The sequence below is a fragment of the Rhipicephalus sanguineus genome, unplaced genomic scaffold (assembly GCF_013339695.2).
Source record: "Rhipicephalus sanguineus isolate Rsan-2018 unplaced genomic scaffold, BIME_Rsan_1.4 Seq254, whole genome shotgun sequence".
In the NCBI taxonomy this organism is placed as follows: Eukaryota; Metazoa; Arthropoda; class Arachnida; order Ixodida; family Ixodidae; genus Rhipicephalus; species Rhipicephalus sanguineus.
In genome coordinates, this window is record NW_023614877.1 from 287,768 (window position 1) to 305,435 (window position 17,668).

At 50.4% G+C, this 17,668-nt stretch overlaps 1 pseudogene; it reads right to left on the reverse strand.

The window, feature by feature from the left end:
• Window positions 1-16,907, reverse strand: part of LOC119376859 (mediator of RNA polymerase II transcription subunit 17-like) — a 258,514-nt pseudogene extending 241,607 nt beyond the window's left edge.
• Between the last annotated feature and the right edge of the window lie 761 nt (window positions 16,908-17,668).

Consider the following 17,668-nt stretch of genomic DNA (forward strand, 5'->3'; position numbering starts at 1 on the left):
GGGGATAGTTGAAATGACATATTAGCAACGATAAAAGATAGAGACCGCATGACGTTCCCGTCTTTTAGTTTTCTAGCGTTGTTGGTACGTCAAACACTTTGCTAAATTATATTTTTGAACATGTGCAACTGTGTTTTTTGTCTAGGTCGTGCGATCATAAAGCCGATCCTGAGGCCCCTCAGTCCTACAGTCGTGCACAGCCGACAAACTGGGCACTGCAGAGGAGTGTCTTGCGCCGCAATCGTTGCCACAAATCTCCGTTCGGGCGAACAGTAAATAAGAGGATCAAGGGAACCAACATTGTGTCAATATTACCTGGGGCAGTAGCGCAGCCAGAACTTTTTTTTTCGGTGGGGGTTAAATCATACTTTATGTATCCTCGTCCGTGCGCGTTTCAATGTGTGCGTGTATACATATCATAGGTCGGCAAAAAAATTGGAGCTCACTCAGACTCACTCAAGAAACATATTTTGCTCTGAGAGCTCACTCGGACTCAGACTCCCTCAACTTTTTCTCAACCGGGCTCACTCAGACTCAAACTCACCTATACATTACTCAGCCGGACTCACTCATGGCTTCACCTTAGTCTGAGTGAGCCTGAGTGAGTTGACTCATTAGTCCGTTGCCGTAAAATTAGCTTTCTGGATCATAGTGTCAATCCTTTTTAACGCCAATATCTCACATAATCGGTGCTATACGATACGCCTTTCGATCTAGCACCTTCAAATACGAGTTATCATATATCATCATTATCGTATCAATCCTAGTAAGGACATTTTTTATGAAATATGCAACTCACAAGAGATATTTTATCAAGAGCTTCCCATTAAAGAGTTTGCTGGGGGAGGTCATAGCACCCCTTCCTCCAACTCATACCTCTGATCAATAAATATTAAGGTGGCACGTGAATCCTAGTGTTGAGATAGTGAATAGACTTTAGTATGAACTTAAGCCGATATAAGGCTGATAGTAATGCTGAAGATGAGTACATAGGACCACAAGTCGGCAGCAAAAGGTGGAGCTCACCCGGGCTCACTCAAGAAATATATATTGCGCTTAGGCTCACTCGAACTCAGACTCACCAATATTTCCCTCAACTGGACTCAGTTGGACTCAGACTCGCTAAAATTTTCTTCAAACCGGACTCACTCGGACTCAAACTCACCAAAATATTACTCACCCAGTCTCAGACTCACGACCCGATCTGAGTCTGGGTCAGTCGACTCATGAGTGAGTTTGCCGACCTATGATACATACACATGCAAAATTTTTAAAAAATTCGGGAGTAAGGGCGAGGAAGGGTGTCAATAGCCAGTGACTTGGATAGAAATCGAAAGAAACTGTGCGAAGACAGGACCAGTTTGCTTGTCGGGCGCGCCGAATGGCTGCGATCCAACGTTTTCGCCGATCAGCCTCGTACGAATTCCATGGAAAATGATAAATTGCACATTCGGCAGTTATCCGGCCGTGTTCTTGTAGCTCTTATGACATGCGAACTCGCAAGAGCAGATAGAAGTCGACTTTTTTCGCCGCGTACACACGCTTGCGCTGCTAGGGTCATTGCCAACCTGCTGCGGCCAAGCGCGGCGGTACGGAGGGAACAGGGACAATTTGCCAGCAGCCGCCGCAGTGGCGCTGCATATCCGATTTGAAACAGCAGTGCACGAGGCCTATTGTTGGACAGCGGGACTCAATAATGAAGAATGTGCTTTCATTCAACGTCAACGCGAGGCAAGCGAAGACAGCCCAACACGTGAAGCTTGAAGAAGCTCTTCTGACCTGGTTTAAGGAGGTTACTGCAGCGGTGTGAACATCGATGGCAAAGTGTTGCGTGAGAAAGCCGACGAGATCGCACTTGCTCTGCGCATCGACGGATTTCAGGCCTCAGGTGGGTGGCTGCACCGTTTCAAGACGAGACACGGTCTCGTTTACCAAAGCGTCTGTGGGGAAGCGAAGAAGGCTGACGAGACCGTTGTTAGCGACTGGCTCGCGAAGCTGCAGTCACTCATCTCTGGGTATGAGCCTCGTGATGTTTTAACGCAGACGAGGCTGGCCTGTTTTTTAACCTTCAGCCTGAGAAGAGCCTTTGCTTAAAAGGCGAAGCGTGCCAAGGAGGCAAGAAAAGCAAAGAGCGAATAACGGTGCTTTTGTGCTGTAACGCCGACGGGTCGGAGAAACTTAAGCTGACGGTAATTGGCAAATCCCAAAGCCTCGGTGTTTCAAGCGCGAGAGCCATTTGCCGTGCGTCTATCGCGCAAACAAAAAGGCGTGGATGACGGCGGCCCTGTTCGAAGAATTTCTGTCGCTCCTTGACAGAAGGATGGCCTGCAAGAATCGGAAGATTGTTTTGATTCTTGACCAGTGCGCCGCCCACCCGAGGCAAGTAACGCTTCAAAACGTCAAACTGATCTTTTTGCCCGCGAACACGACGACGCACCTGCAACCGCTTGACGCTGGAATAATAAAAACCTCAAGCATCATTTCAAGGGCCTTCTTGTGCGCCGCCTACTTGCCAATATTGACAGAAAACACGAAGGCGACCTGCGAATAAGCCTCCTGGACGCCATCCATTTTATCGCTATGGCTTGGGATCGAGTAACGCCGACTACCATAGCAAACTGCTTTGCGAAATGCGGCTTCTTCAGGAGTTCCGAAGAGGTGCCCTCAGAGCAGGAAGAGCCAATTGAGGGTTGGGAACTGCTTGATGCTGGGTGTACAGCTGAAGACTTCTGCACGGCGGATGACAACCTCGCCACTTGTGGTGCGCGCACGGTGGAGGATATTGTTGAGGAGGCCACATGCGAGGTTGCCGATTCCAGCGATGATGGCGACAACATAGACGAGGGCGATGGTGAAGGACCACCACCGGCGGCTGAAACGCTGCACGCGCTCGACGTCCTGAGGCGTGCTATGGCCGCTGATGAAATCAGCGACGACACGTGCACGCGTTTTTACGGATTTCAAAGAAGTCTGCTGAGTGACTTCGCGAAAAAAAAAGAAGCAGAAAGACATTAGAGATTTTTTCTGCAAGAAATAAATGTTTTTTTCATGTGTTCCTAAAAATGAGTTTGCCTCTGACTGTTAATTTAGCTAGTTTTACATGTGTTTCGGTGATACGAATTTCGGCTAATACGAATATTTTTCGTGACCCCGCGGGATTCGTATCATCGAGATTCTACTGTAATTGGCAAAGCTCTCAAGCCTAGGTGCTTTCGTAATGCACGACTGCCGAATGGCATTATCTATCGCGCCAACAAAGCAGCGTGGATGACAGCAACTCTTTTCGAAGAGTACGTTCGCGCCGTCGATAACAAGATGGCCAAGAAAAACAGGAAAGTCCTGTTCATTGTGGACAATTGCCCAGGTCACAGCAAAATTGACAACTTGCAAGCAGTGACAGTAGAGTTTCTGCCGGCAAATATGACCTCTGTGCTGCAGCCGATGGATCAAGGTGTGATTGAAGTTGCCCGCAAAATCTACCGAAAGAGCCTGCTGCATCGAATTTTATTGTCGTACGAAAACGGCAAGGGCTATGAAATTGACCTGCTGGGAGCAGTACTCTCCTCAGCAGCGCTTGGCAGCAAGTTCGCGCAGCGGCTATCGCCAACTGCTTCGCGCACGCGGGGTTTACACGTGCCGCCAGTTTGCCAGAGGCGGAGACAGATGACTTCACGGACTGTGAGGAACTCTGTCAAGATGTGATGAAGCTCACCGGCGATGGTGCCACCGACGGTGACGTGACCTTTCACGAGTACGCGCTGTGCGAGCAGGATGTGCCGGTGACAGGAGAAATGACGGACGCCGAAATTGTTGAAATGGCTACAAATGGAGCGGACGACGGAGACGATGGCGACGACGACGAACCACTCGAGAGGTGCCATCATCTGCCGAAACAAGGAATTTGCTGCGCTTGCTGCGAAATAAGGTTGAGTGCAGCGGTGGGGAAGATAGACTCATGCGATGCGTCAAGCAGCTAGAGGACGCCTTCCTTGGTCCAAGTGCGACCGCAAAGCAGACCAGCATTCGGCAGTTCTTCTCTGCTCAATAAAATGGCAGTGCTGCGAAACCCAGCCGGTTAGCGTCTCTTGTATGTTACTTTTTTAAATGCGAAGCATTTCTTAGCGAACCTTAGGCACTTTGGCCGTTTCTATCTATCTATCTATCTATCTATCTAGCCGCCTACGCCTGGGCGCTCTCCTGGTCGTCTCCATAACTTGTAATATACCAAAATTGGCATAGCAGGGGATCAGTGTACGACGAACACGATGCACTGGTCATGACATGGATAACGCAAAATACCTGTCGCGTACGTCATGAAATCCTTCTCTCAGTCACGTGTGGCGCATACCCGTATACCAGAGTTCATGTTATGCGGGTGTGTGCCACAGGTGATACAGAGTCTCAACCAACACAGTAACCGCGAAACACTCTTTGACACGCAAGGAAATTGATAATAATAATAAGTGCCGGGGTTTTATGTCCCAAAACCACGATATCATTATGAGAGACGCCGTACCGAAGGGCTCCGGAAATTTTGACCATCGGGTATCCTTTAACGTGTACCGAGATCGCACAGTACAAGGGCATCTAGCATTTTGCCTCCATCGAAATGCGACCACCGCGGCCGGGATCGAACCTGCGACCTTTGGGTCAGCAGCCGAGCACTGTTACCGCTACACCACCGCGGCGGACGCAAGGAAAGTGAGGAAGCTGAAGACAGAACACCGCTGGAAGACGCTTAACTACCATCCACTCGTCCACGGACCACGTGGATTACGCAAAAACCGGGGTTAATGCTTCCTACAATAAATCTGCTGAGAGAACCAGGCCTCTCATCATTACCGATGACTTCAACATTGATTTATCAAGACCCAACAACGCTTGGTCCTTATACTGCGTGAAATACGGCTTGGATGTGTACAGGGCATCAAAAGCTATCTCTGCCACGTCCACGACAAGAGGCATCATAGATCATTTCATCGTAAGAGGCATCCAGGATTTCGACCAGCTGCACTATACCTCGCAATTCACTACACTTGACTCCCATAACCGCGATCACGAACGGATCCGATTACAAGTTCGGTCTAGCTGCTGGTGCTTACTGATCACGGTGATGATAACGTTTCCAAGAACTGTCAAGAACCCTTCTACACATACACACGGGTTCATGAACGGCGTGCGTTCTCCGTCATAACGGACAAGTATAGGCTTCCAAAGCAACGTCGAGCGGCGCCACATCTCTTACCGCAACAACTGGGGGCATCCACGGCCACAATACTGCCGCCCCCGCTTCCGCGCACGCGCAGAGCTCTCGGATTGCATCTGTGGTGCGTCACAATGTAACTATCGCTGACTAGCAGTGTAGCATCGTTACGCAAATGCAAACAACTGGTTATATAATACATTGCAACTCTTCAACATATGAGTGTGCGTATACCACTTCCACATTTCCCTAGCGTCATTCCGTAACGTTTCTCTCAAATTTAAAAATTACGCCACAGTCACCATCCCGCGCATGCTTCGCATAACATCGATTCCCACGGTACGTGGGATCTGCCGAATTTTTTCTCTCTCAAACCTTTACGAGAAGAAAGATTAGAAGCTGCTGCTGAAAGCCGGTAAGTAGTACAGTGAAACCTCGTTAATACGTACCTGCCGGGAACGCGGCATAACTACACACTAAACGGTAGTACGCATTAAACACCAAGTACAAATTTGCATCTCCTAGCGTACGCCATCGCCGCCAGCAAATAAATAGAGTGCCACAGCAAATATTGCCTAAAGTACCCACCGCAAAGCCTTTTCTTTCTTTTTGCCAATCTGGAGAAAAGATCCTGGCACACTCGCACGACCGCCCGAAACGCGTAGTGGCGACGCCGAAGAGCATTTCGAAACTATTGCAGGGTCCCTGATACGCGGTCAACGCAGTGACCGACATAGCGACAGAACGGACGGTATGATTTCCGCGGTATATGTGTGTGCGTCTAACCGCGATCTGCCACTAAACGAAAACTGACGCAGTTCCCGTGAAACGCGGTACGGCCGCGTGGAGCCGATCGTCTCACGGCTAGTTGCGTGCAGCGCGTCGCCTACTCGGCTCACGCCGTGGCCGCTTGCCGCACGCGCCCATTATCGTGGGAATGTTGTTCGTACCCACTTCGCTCCAGATCGTGCACAGATGCGGCGAGTAGCTTGTTCGGTTAACGCAGCGATGACGAGCTTCATGCAAGCGATGCGCACTCCGCGATTCTCTAGCGGTCCTGGCAGCGGACGGAGGCGCGTTAGGTGGTCGCCTAATAAAGCGTGCAGTATGGTTACAACCGCGCTACGCTTGCTGTATCGTACAGGTGCGTTTAGTGTGATAGCGTCAATGCAGCGAGGTTTCTCGGCGCCCGCGACCCGCAACGCTAACTACGCAACAGCGGTGCGCGCCTGATGACGACTTAGTAGCGTTTGCTGTCGGGCTAGTTCGTACATGGCTGAAGTTCTTCGTCCTGCCCGAGCATTTGTGCCATTAATTCAACTTCAACCTTGAAGACGGCCGCGCACAACGAAGCGGCAGCGATCGGCGGCCCAGCGCGTTCAGGTTGTCGCCTAATAAAAGCGTGCAGTAGGCTTAAAAGTAGCGCTGCGCCGCACGCGTGCCCGAGCAGATAGTGAAGATACTTATGTGATAGGTTGTCGGCGATAAGTCATGTCGGCGCGTTCGTCGGTGGCCGCCACCTCGCCTTCGTTCTTTCCCGATGCTTAACCGCAAAGCCGTCGCCGCAATCGCGCGGAAGTCGGAATAGGGGATCGACTGATCTGCGCACTTCTCAAAAAGGACAAAGAGCGGCACATTCTGGCGTCGGGAAGTTGAGCCGCACAGTAAAATTTTATGGCACAAAAAGTTATCGCGGTACGCGGGTACGCACTAACCGGTAGGCATAGGGCGAACCACTACGGCTTAAGCGGTCAGCGAATGCATTGGGCTCTATGGGACTCAGTCGGGATTTGTCGCAACTACGTTTTAACCGTTAGTACGTTTAAAGCGGGTACGTATTAACGAGGTTTGACTGTAGTTATTTTTCTGAAAAGAGCTCGATTTTTCCCGGCGATTTCCGAAACTCTGCTTATCTCGAAAATCCGCTTATCTCGAAATTTTGCCGGTTTTTTACGACTTCGAGTAACGAGGTATTACTGTATTTCTTCTATCTCATTAGCATGCACCATACAATAACGTCGATAACTGCGATTCAGAACTATTGCGCGCAGAAGAAAACGTACATTTCTGGAGCACGTTTGGGCACACGTGAACCGACAGAACAGCAGAGCAACGCCTGCCACTCGCTTCGAGCAGTGAGAACCAATACTTCGCAAGTATGCCAGTTTCTGTGCTGCTACTCTACGATGTAAGTGTTAACATTGTAAGCATTTGCTAATAATCGACAATGGGGCGCAGATGGTTCGTCCCCAACTTTCAATAAGATACGTCCTGCGCGGAAAACGTTCGAACTTTGAACGCTCCATCTGACCATGAATGCGTGCAAGAATGGCCGAGAGGGTGGAAGGGAGATCGAGAACTGACAACAAGCGACTACGTCGACGAAAAGAACTTTCTCAGCAGAATGGTCAGCGGGTGTAATACTACGCTAAGCTCGGTTGCTCGGGTATCCTCGACCAGCCGAAGTGGCTCCTTCAAAGTGGCACCTGGCATTTTTTTTAGGAGGTTTCACCTTACTTGTGCCGAACAAAGAAACCATGAACGGCCGGAAGATCCTTAAATTACCGATAAAAGCAGCGCCAAACGAGCGAAGGTGGAGAGTGCTCGTTACGAGTCAGAAGTCCTCGGCAACATAATAACAACCTCCAAACTGATTCAAACTTGCAGGTAAGCTCCGTCGAGAATGAAGTGTGGCTCGCAGCTTTTATATTACTTTCTTGTAGCTCGACATTGAAGAACCGTTATCTCGAAGTTCCCAAACAACACACTTGCCTGAAGAGCGTGAACACGTGAGAATAGCTTTTTCGTTTAGGTATGCAAGAAACTCCGTTACTCAAGTTTTTTTTTTTTCATTAGCACATACTTCGCACCTTTTTCACGCACATTATAGTTTGCTAAAGCATGCGAATGTGAAAGAATTAAACGAACCACTCTAACAATTGTGGACACCTTCGTGAAATTGTCGCGGTCGGTGTTCTTTCTGCCACGGCGCTCCAGCGAGCTTAGATCAAAGATGCGTAACATTTGCCGTCTCGTGTAGCGACGGGCATCGTGTTTCAGTAGTTACCGAATGCAAGGGCGGCGCTCAAGCACCGAGCAGCGGCGAGCAAGCAGTTGACAAGAGCGGGCTCCACCGTCTCCCGCGTCTGCCGCTCCGGCGTGGCAGTTCGGCCGCAGTTCTGTAGGTGGCGCTGTCACGACGTTCGTCGCCGCTCTCCGGCGTGACACTATCGCGGCGCGAAAGCAGCCGAGTTTCCCCTCCTGTCTATTCTTTCTCCGTGACCTAGGCTGAGCTTTAGTCTATTTGTTTCAGTTGTATTTTTTTCCTTCATCTTTCTCGTGTGTGATAGTTCTTTTTTTCAGAGGCATGGCCTCAATTGAAAGAACCTGCATAAGACACCCATAGGCCAGTGAGACTAACCACTGCGGTTAGGACAGGTCCCCGAGGATGGTGGTGCCTACTTTGCGCAGGCGCCAGTTCTGGCGCATGTGCAGCAGCTCGGCATGAAAGTCGGGGGCCAGGCGCTGCTGTGGCAAGGCCTGTGTCACACTCCCTGCACCCCGGGGGCTGGACAGGCCAGCGGATCGGCTGCCGCTCCCCGCAAGGATTCGGCCCCCGAGAGCAGCACACCTGCCGCAGCTGCCAGGGCCTGCAGGAAGAACGTACCCTTTTTCACCATGCAGTCAGTCAGTGTCTTACCTACAAAGATTTTTTTTTAAAACACCTTTTGTGTTTACTGCTCTTTTGTGTTGTTTGACATCACTATTGTCCTTTATCGTACAAAAAAGAAAGCAACTCAACTTCAAAAATAGTATTTGCAACTGCTGTTGTCTGCACCTCTGGCACGGGGTATTTATCCATGTGCCTACAGAAGGGCACAAAGGCATTAGAGAGGGTTGGTCACTCCACAAAAACTACCTTTGGGCAAGTTGGTGCTTGCTGTACATGTTCGTGGCATGAAATTTCGTTCGTGAAAATGGGAGAGAGACAGCGATGCAGCAGCTACAACATATCTAGTGACAGACCCAGATACAAATAGACAAACATGCACATGAACAGCAGAGCCAAAAGGGTGGCACAGAATAACATGGGTCTAGTGATAGCTGTCTTTCAAGAAAGAATGTATCTGTCTATTAAAATGCAACAACATGTCGAATGACACAAACATAGCCTATATTTTAATATAAAGAAAAGTTTCCATCAATTCTCTAACACTGTTGGATTTCTGCTCGTTTTCCAGAATCACAGCTCTTGCAAAGCATAGCACAGGGACAGTATTAATGCGATAGCGTTAAGGAGCCTCGTTTTGCAAAAATTCCTGTGTCGGTGTCGGCGTCGTTCGTTGTGAGCGAAAAATCATCTTGCTCGTGACTGAAAAAACAAGAAAGATGCAAATAAAAAAGTCACAGTTTAGCCGCAAGGGCAAAGCAATGAATGCGATAGCAAGAACTAATGCTATACAAAGTGAGGCTCGCCATATGGATACTCTCAGTTTGAACAGCGCTCCTGTTGCAAAGGCGGCCGAAGCAGCGAAGGAAACTAGCGTGCCTTCAAGTGTCGAGCTGCGACACTTGATAGTTCGCGCTCATCTTCTGTTTGTTTCGTTTAGCGGCGTCCCTTGAGCTCGAGTGACTTTCGTACCTCCGTAGCATGAGCGCAGACAGTCACGGTGAAAACTTGAAACTCCTCTTCCCTTCACCACGAGAAAACCGCGCGAGCAGACAGCGGAAAGGCAAGGTTTCTCCCTGCGCAAATATAAGAAGAAGCGAGCGAACTCGCCGACGACATTTAAATGCGCCCGTCGCGCTCCTAGCCGCCATCTCGCTGGTAATGAAGAAATGCTTATAAGCGCCGGCCGTCTCTGAGTCCGTCCAGCGGTAAAGGGTGTGTATATAATGCTCGTTGTTAGCTACGTGGAGGATCAAGCGTTTTGTGGCGCAGTGGTTAGCGCTACTCGCTGCATAGCAAGAGGTCCCTGGTTCGATTCCGCGCTTCAGAAGCATTTTTCTGAATTAGTTTTCTTTCGGGCTTTTATATATATATTATGAGGTCTTGGTAGGGCAGACGTTTATTTGGCCCGAAGACCCGGCAGCGAACAGGCACGATCAACCCACACTGATGATGATGATACACGACGAAGATGAGGATGCATAACCAAATGCATCATGATGGTGATAACGTACACATGAAGAAGATGTGCATAATAAATGCCCACACTAATTCCCCCCACGTGAAAGCGGCTAGCCTGGCCGCTGGAGGTCAAGGAGAGGAGGAACGTCGTATGAAGGGCTTGATGCGGGAGACGTGGACAATCTCGGTAGTACGGTAACGGCGGTCTGCTGGGGTTACAAGTGGCGTCACGCGATAATTCACAGGTGAAGTCTGTTCCAGAACTGTGTACGGCCCGATAAACCGTGGCTGAAACTTCTCACACAAACCAGGCGTGCGAAGAGGCGTCAAGAGCAGGACCTCGTCACCGGGTCGGAAAGAGACAGCACGATGCGCTGCATCATAAACAATCTTCCTGTCTTGCTGTCTGGCTTCGGTATTCAGGCGAGCACGCTGGCGGCACTGGGCGAGTCGTGAAACGTATTCCTCGGCAGAGGATGGCGACGGATTTACGTTGGAGGTAAAGAAAGAAACGTCCAGAAGGGAAGTAGGGGAACGTCCGTAAACCAGGTAAAACGGTGAATAGCCGGTTGTCCGCTGAATGGCTGTGTTATAGGCCAAAGTGACGAATGGTAAAATCGCGTCCCAGTTTTTGTGGTCTGGTTGAATATAGGCGGAGATCATATCGGCAAGTGTGCGATGAAATCGCTCGGTCAGGCCGTTAGTCTGAGGATGGTAGCTGGAAGCGGTCTTGTGAGTGGTGCCGGAGGATCGGAGAAGTTCGTTCAATAGTTGAGAGAGGAAAGCCTTTCCACGGTCACTGATCAGAACACGCGGAGCGCCATGGCGGAGTATAATGGCTTGGAGAACGAAATCGGCAACTTCAGAAGCAGAACCAGTAGCCACAGAAGATGTCTCAGCGTAGCGGGTCAAATGGTCCACAGCTGTCACGATCCATCGTTTGCCGGCGGCAGTGACTGGAAGGGGGCCGAAAAGATCGACACCTACAACTTCAAATGGTGTCGCGGGACACGGAAGAGGCTGCAGTTTACCGGCAGGACCAGATGTTGGGAGTTTTCGACTCTGACAGATAGTGCAGGACCCGACGTACCTGGCTACGCTAGTAGTAATGCCAGGCCAGTAAAAACGACTTCTAAGGCGGTCGTAGGTTTTATGAAAACCGAGATGACCTGCAGTCGGATCATCGTGGAAGGCTGTGAGGACGTGAGAGCGGAGAGAGCGAGGTAGAACGGCCACCCAGCGCTGACCGTCAGGATGGTAAATTCGGCGGTACAGCACGGTGTTGTCGAGCTTAAATTGCGAGAGTTGGCGACGTAGCCGCGCGTTAAGTGGACAGGAAGTTCCAGAGAGATGGCCCATGATCCGTCGACAGTACGGGTCAGCTAGCTGGCGAGAGGCAAATTCTTGGTCGTTGTCCGGAGGCAGGTGGTCTATAGAGGCCAGAGAGGGGACCGATGTAAAAGTGGGCTCGCAGTGTTTGGTATGCGAGGCGGTTGCGGAAGCGCCGAGCGGGGCCGTAGGTAGCGGGCAGCGAGAAAGAGCGTCGGCGTCTTGATGTTTTTTGCCACACTTGTAGATGATATCGAACTCATACTCCTGAAGACGCAGAATCCAGCGACCGAGGCGTCCCGATAAGTTCTTGAGTGTGGAAAGCCAACATAACGCGTGGTGGTCAGTAACAATAGTAAAATGACGGCCGTGCAGATAGGGACGAAACTTCTGCACCGACCAGATGACGGCCAGACATTCCTGCTCGGTGATCGTGTAGTTCCTCTCGGCTGGAGAGAGTACGCGGCTGGCGTATGCAACGACTCGCTCTCGCGAAGAGTTGTCGCGCTGCAGAAGAACGGCGCCTAAACCGCGGCCGCTAGCGTCTGTGTGCAGGAGAGTCGGAGCAGCCTCGTCAAAATGGGAAAGAACAGGATCGGTCGTGAGGGCATCCTTCAACATGTCAAAAGCCGATTCACACTCCTGAGACCACTCAAAGGGCGTACCGGAGACAAGTAGCTTGTGTAGTGGTGCAGCTATGGAGGCAAAGTTTCGTATAAATCGACGAAAGTAAGACGCGAGGCCAAGGAAACTTCGCAAGTCTTTAGGTTTCTCAGGGCGAGGAAAGCGAAGCACCGCAGCGGTTTTGTCGGGGTCAGGGCGTATTCCGTCCTTGCTCACGACATGACCGAGGACTTTAATGGACTTGCTGGCGAAATGGCATTTCTTGGTGTTAATTTGAAGACCAGCGCCCGCAAGGCACGTCAGAACTTCATCCAAGCGTTGCAGGTGTTGAGAGAACGTTGATGAAAAGACAACAATGTCATCTAGGTAGCACAGGCAAGTCAGGCCACGCAGCACGGTGTCAATCATACGCTCAAAAGTCGCGTTGCATAGCCCGAAAGGCATCACGTTGAACTCATATAGGCCGTCCGGAGTGGCAAACGCTGTTTTTTCTTTGTCATCTTCGTGCATGGGGATTTGCCAGTAGCCGGAACGCAAGTCGAGGCTCGAAAAGTATTCCGCGCCTTGTAGGGAATCAAGGGCGTCGTCAATCCGTGGCATAGGGTATACGTCCTTCCTAGTGATCTTATTGAGCGCCCGGTAATCGACGCAAAAGCGTACGGAACCATCCTTTTTCCGCACCAGAACAACGGGAGACGACCAAGGGCTGGCTGAGGGGCGGATTATGTCCCGTTGCAGCATGTCGGCTACGTTTTCTTCGATGATTTTTCGCTCGGCTAGAGACACGCGGTACGGGCGGCGGTGCACAATCGATGTTCCGTCGGTCTGAATGCGATGTGCTGCAGCGGTAGTTTGGCCCAAGGTGGACGAATAGGCATCGAAAGAGGTTGCGTGCTTGTTCAACAAAGCAACCAGCTGCTGCTTCTGCGAATCTGTCAAGTCACTGCTGATGACTGCTGTAAGGGCGGAGGAAGAAGTACGATCAGCAGTAGAGTGGCCTTTGGAGCAGACAGGCGTAAGGGGCACGACGCATACAGGCTCCGGATCGGCAACGCAGGCTACCGTGGTGCCCCGCGGAAGTAAAATCTTTTCCGATGTTGCGTTCGTGGCGGCGACGAGAGCTGAACCATTGTGGAAGCGAACGACACCCGATGCAAGAGCTATGCCTTTACTAAGGCAGCGGGGTGACGGGGTGACCAATACGTCACCAGAGTCGATGTCGTTGGACACAACCGTTACGATTTGCTGTTCACGTGGTGGCAGCTCGGTATCTGTAGCAGCGACGAGGCGAAGTGGCTTGTAGATGTCGTCGCCGAGCGCGTAGTCTGTGCCGGTAAGGTGGACGACACGTTGGCCACAACAAATAGCCGCGGAAGCAGACGACAGAAAATCCCATCCTAAAATGAGTTGGTGAGAGCACGGGTACAGCACAGCGAACTCTATGTGATGAAGAATGTCATCGATTAGTACGCGGGCAGTACACAGAGCGGAAGGGCGAATTGTGTTCCCCTGGGCTGCAACCAGTGTAGGTCCATCGTAAGGCGTCATCACTTTCCTGAGACGGGCACACAAATCAGCACGAAGAACAGAAAACGTAGCACCAGTGTCCACCAAGGCATCGACGTGCACTCCTTCAACTATTACAGAAATCATATTGCAAGGGCGTGCTGGAGGAATTTCAGTCCTGTGTGTGAATGCAGTTTTTCCTCCAAAAACTGCATCGCTTAGTTTTCCGGACGGTGGTCAGAGGTGAGGGAGGCAGGCCGAAGCGGAGACGAGGAGCGACGGAAGGGCGAAGGTGAACGGCGTCTGGTTGGCCGATAACTATTGCGCACTTCACTCGATGCGGGCGGAGATGGTGATCGACGCGGAGGTGACGAATAACGGCGGCCTTGGTAAAAGGTTCATCCGGGGAAGTCACGCTCGCACATGTCGTATCCTCGACGCTCATCTTGCTGGCGCTTGCGGCAAAAGCGTGAGATGTGGCCGCGATAGCCGCAATAGTAGCACGTAGGGCGAGATGATCGCCAAGGCGGGTAGTAGGCAGGGTTTGGGGCACCGGGTGATAGCGCAGTGAGATGGGCAGAGGAGGGCTCAGCCGGCGGTGACGGGAAGCTCGCAGGGGGCGCGGCAGCAACCGACGCGTATGTTGATGGCTGCAACGTCGAGTTGGCGTTCCCTAGAGGTGTGGCAGCAACTTGCGCGAATGTTGGTAGGAGGCGAGACGCAGCGGGTTGAATGTGCGCCGAGTGAGTCAAGGACGCTAGCTCCTCCCTGATGACATCACGCAAGGCCGTGCCGGAAGGCTGACTGGGACACAGTGTAGGCACTGAGAATCCCATGGATCGCAATTCGTCACGTATCAGTGCCCTTATCATGCCTCGTAGGTCTGCGTCCGTTGTAGACCGTGTTTCGTCACTGTCCGGTGGGAGGCGAACAGACTCGAGTTCGTCGAGGCGCTGACACGTTGTCACAACTTCAGCAACGGTAGCCGGATTCTTGATGGCAAGAGCATTGAATGCGACAGTTGTAATGCCCTTGAGAATGTGGCGCACCCTGTCCGACTCTGACATTGATGGATTGACACGTCGGCAGAGCGCAAGAACATCCTCGATGTAGGACGTGTACGACTCGCCGTGATGTTGTTTCCGAGCCTCGAGTGTTTTCTTGGCGAGAGCCGACCGAACGGCCGGTGTGCCAAAGACTTGGCGCAGCTGTTCTTTGAACGTAGCCCAGTCGGGGATGTCAATCAGGTGGTTGAAGAACCACGTCTTCGCCACACCGGTAAGGTAGAAGGAGACGTGAGTTAGGTTGTACGTGTCGTCCCACCGATTAGCAGAACTGACACGCTCGAAATCGTCCAGCCAGTCCTCCACATCTTCTCCGCGCAGACCAGCGAAGAGATGAGGTTCGCGCTGGGGGCTGTTTACGACGTGTGAAGGCATGGCTTGCGGTGCCAGAGTGGGGACGGCAGCAGCAGCGACCTGCTCGTGCTGTGACATATTGCTGCACAGCTGGCGCAAACGGCGACCTGAGCGAAGCTCCAGGAGGTAGAGCGGACGAGTAGAGGACGGGGGATCCAGAAGCAACCTCCACCACGTATGAGGTCTTGGTAGGGCAGACGTTTATTTGGCCCGAAGACCCGGCAGCGAACAGGCACGATCAACCCACACTGATGATGATGATACACGACGAAGATGAGGATGCATAACCAAATGCATCATGATGGTGATAACGTACACATGAAGAAGATGTGCATAATAAATGCCCACAATATACATACTTATACATATACGGTGCATGACGGAGATGGCGAAATCCAGCCGAGACTGTCCATATAATTGCTATCGTAATAATAAATAATAAAAAACTTCGGTCCGTGTGAGAATCAAACCTAGGTCATCCTCGTGGCAAGCAGGTGTTCTACCACAGAGCCACACTATTGCTTGAAAGTATACTTTGGAAAAAAACACTATACGAATGTTATGTAGTGGAAGGAGTCTCCTTTACGCATGTAATATTGCGTGGCAGAAGCGTAGAACCGTGCCAGGCGTCAAAACATCTGAACTGTGCAAGGCTTCAAGGCTTGAATTGTGCAAGCACGTCAGGGGCCCCGGCTGTAGTATGCTGTCGTCGCTTGGCGTAACGCAGGCAAAACCCCGTATAAAAATGTTAAAATAAAAGGAAGCAAGCGAGAATAGAAAGAGAGAAAGGGATAAAATAGGAAGAAAAATCGAAATAAACCGAAATAAGAGAGAAAAAAGAAAATAAGAAAGAAAGAAAGGAGGAAAGAAAGACCAAAGAGAAACAGAAAAGGCTTCCTTCAGGCTTGGCACCACTGGTGCAAGAGTGCCTTTTTTTACAGCTTTTTTGTCCCGAGTCTTGTGCCACGTGTGCACAAGTGAGCCATATAATGTGTATGCAATAAGATCAGTTGAAAGTTTAGCACTCATCCTGTCCTTTTTCCTTCCTCGCTAATGTCCCTTTCTTTCATGCTCATACTAAGCTGCGCCAAAGCAACACAAGAATGTGATTTGATTCGTTCTTCGGTTGTGCGACCTGCGTTAGACACAGATACGAATGAGCCTTTACTCTGGATGCAGAAGGACAGAGCTCTTGAACGACACATGGCACTGACAGTGCATGAGACAATAAAGCAGCAAACACCATACATATTTTAAGGGTGCTGTTTCTTGGGCTAGTTAGAACTGCACACTGATTTTCGGGTTGCGCTCTAAAACCCAGGGACAGGGCAGCTTTTTATGTGATGCATTGTTTACACTGTTAAATCCTTAAAAGTTGCATAATGAATTATACAATGTATTGACCTAATTCCCATTTTAATGTGAGTTCGATATATGTGCACTTGGCTGTAGTAAAGTTTTGTGAAAAAAAGATTCACTTTAATATTGAGTAAACATATGCAAGAGCACTAAGATGTGCATTTGTTAATGCCCCAGAAATTCAGCAGGTGAGCACACACCTTCTTTTTGGCGACCAACACGGCCACTGGTCGATGCTCAGGTGGTTCCTGGGAGACTGGATCCAGCACAAGGTAGTGCTTCTGGCGGGCAATGCTCAGCACATCACACAGCACACTCACCTCCATCAGGGCTGACCTGCGTGAACACTAGAGTCATCAGTCAATGTAGTACAGAATGCAGAACAAATGCGACACTTTGTTTGCTCCGCATTCTGGCTGCAGTTTTCCACGTGCTGCCTGAAAGGACACAATGTGAAAACTCAAGTTTGGCTTTAAAGAATTTTCTTTTTCTTGATAAAAAGTGGCATTATGTAATCACTTGTGTTTTCAATACATGGCAGAAAAATTTGTGTACATTTAACATTTCTCCATCAGTCACTGTGCCCACATTCTGGAACATCAGCATCCCTATCAAATTCCAAAACTTAAGCCAGTTACCGATCCCAAGTAGATCAGAGAAACTCCTAAATGCAAACTCAGTGCTTCCAGAGAGCACTAAGACAAGGCAAGCCATGCGTTGAAAATCACTTCCAAATGGCCTCGCCATTGCTACAGGCCCAGTTGAACAAACACACACCAATCCCATTTCCCTCATTAATTTACATAATTTCTCAATTCAGGTAACAAATCTTGCACTGCATTCTGGAATGAATAAAGTCAGCATGGGCGCACATCATTCACATCTCATTTGTCATGGAGCAGCGAGACATCCACGTGACAGCAGCGTGAAAGACCACGTGATTTTGGAGACTACCACGACCACACTGAAGGCTTATAATTCATGCTCACAGGCTCAGAGGAGCCTGTGAAACCTGTCAGGGAGCCTACCCTGACCTTTCACAGGTTCCTCTGAGCCTGTGAAAGGTCAGGGTAGGTACAGGTTTCGTAGGCCAAAATT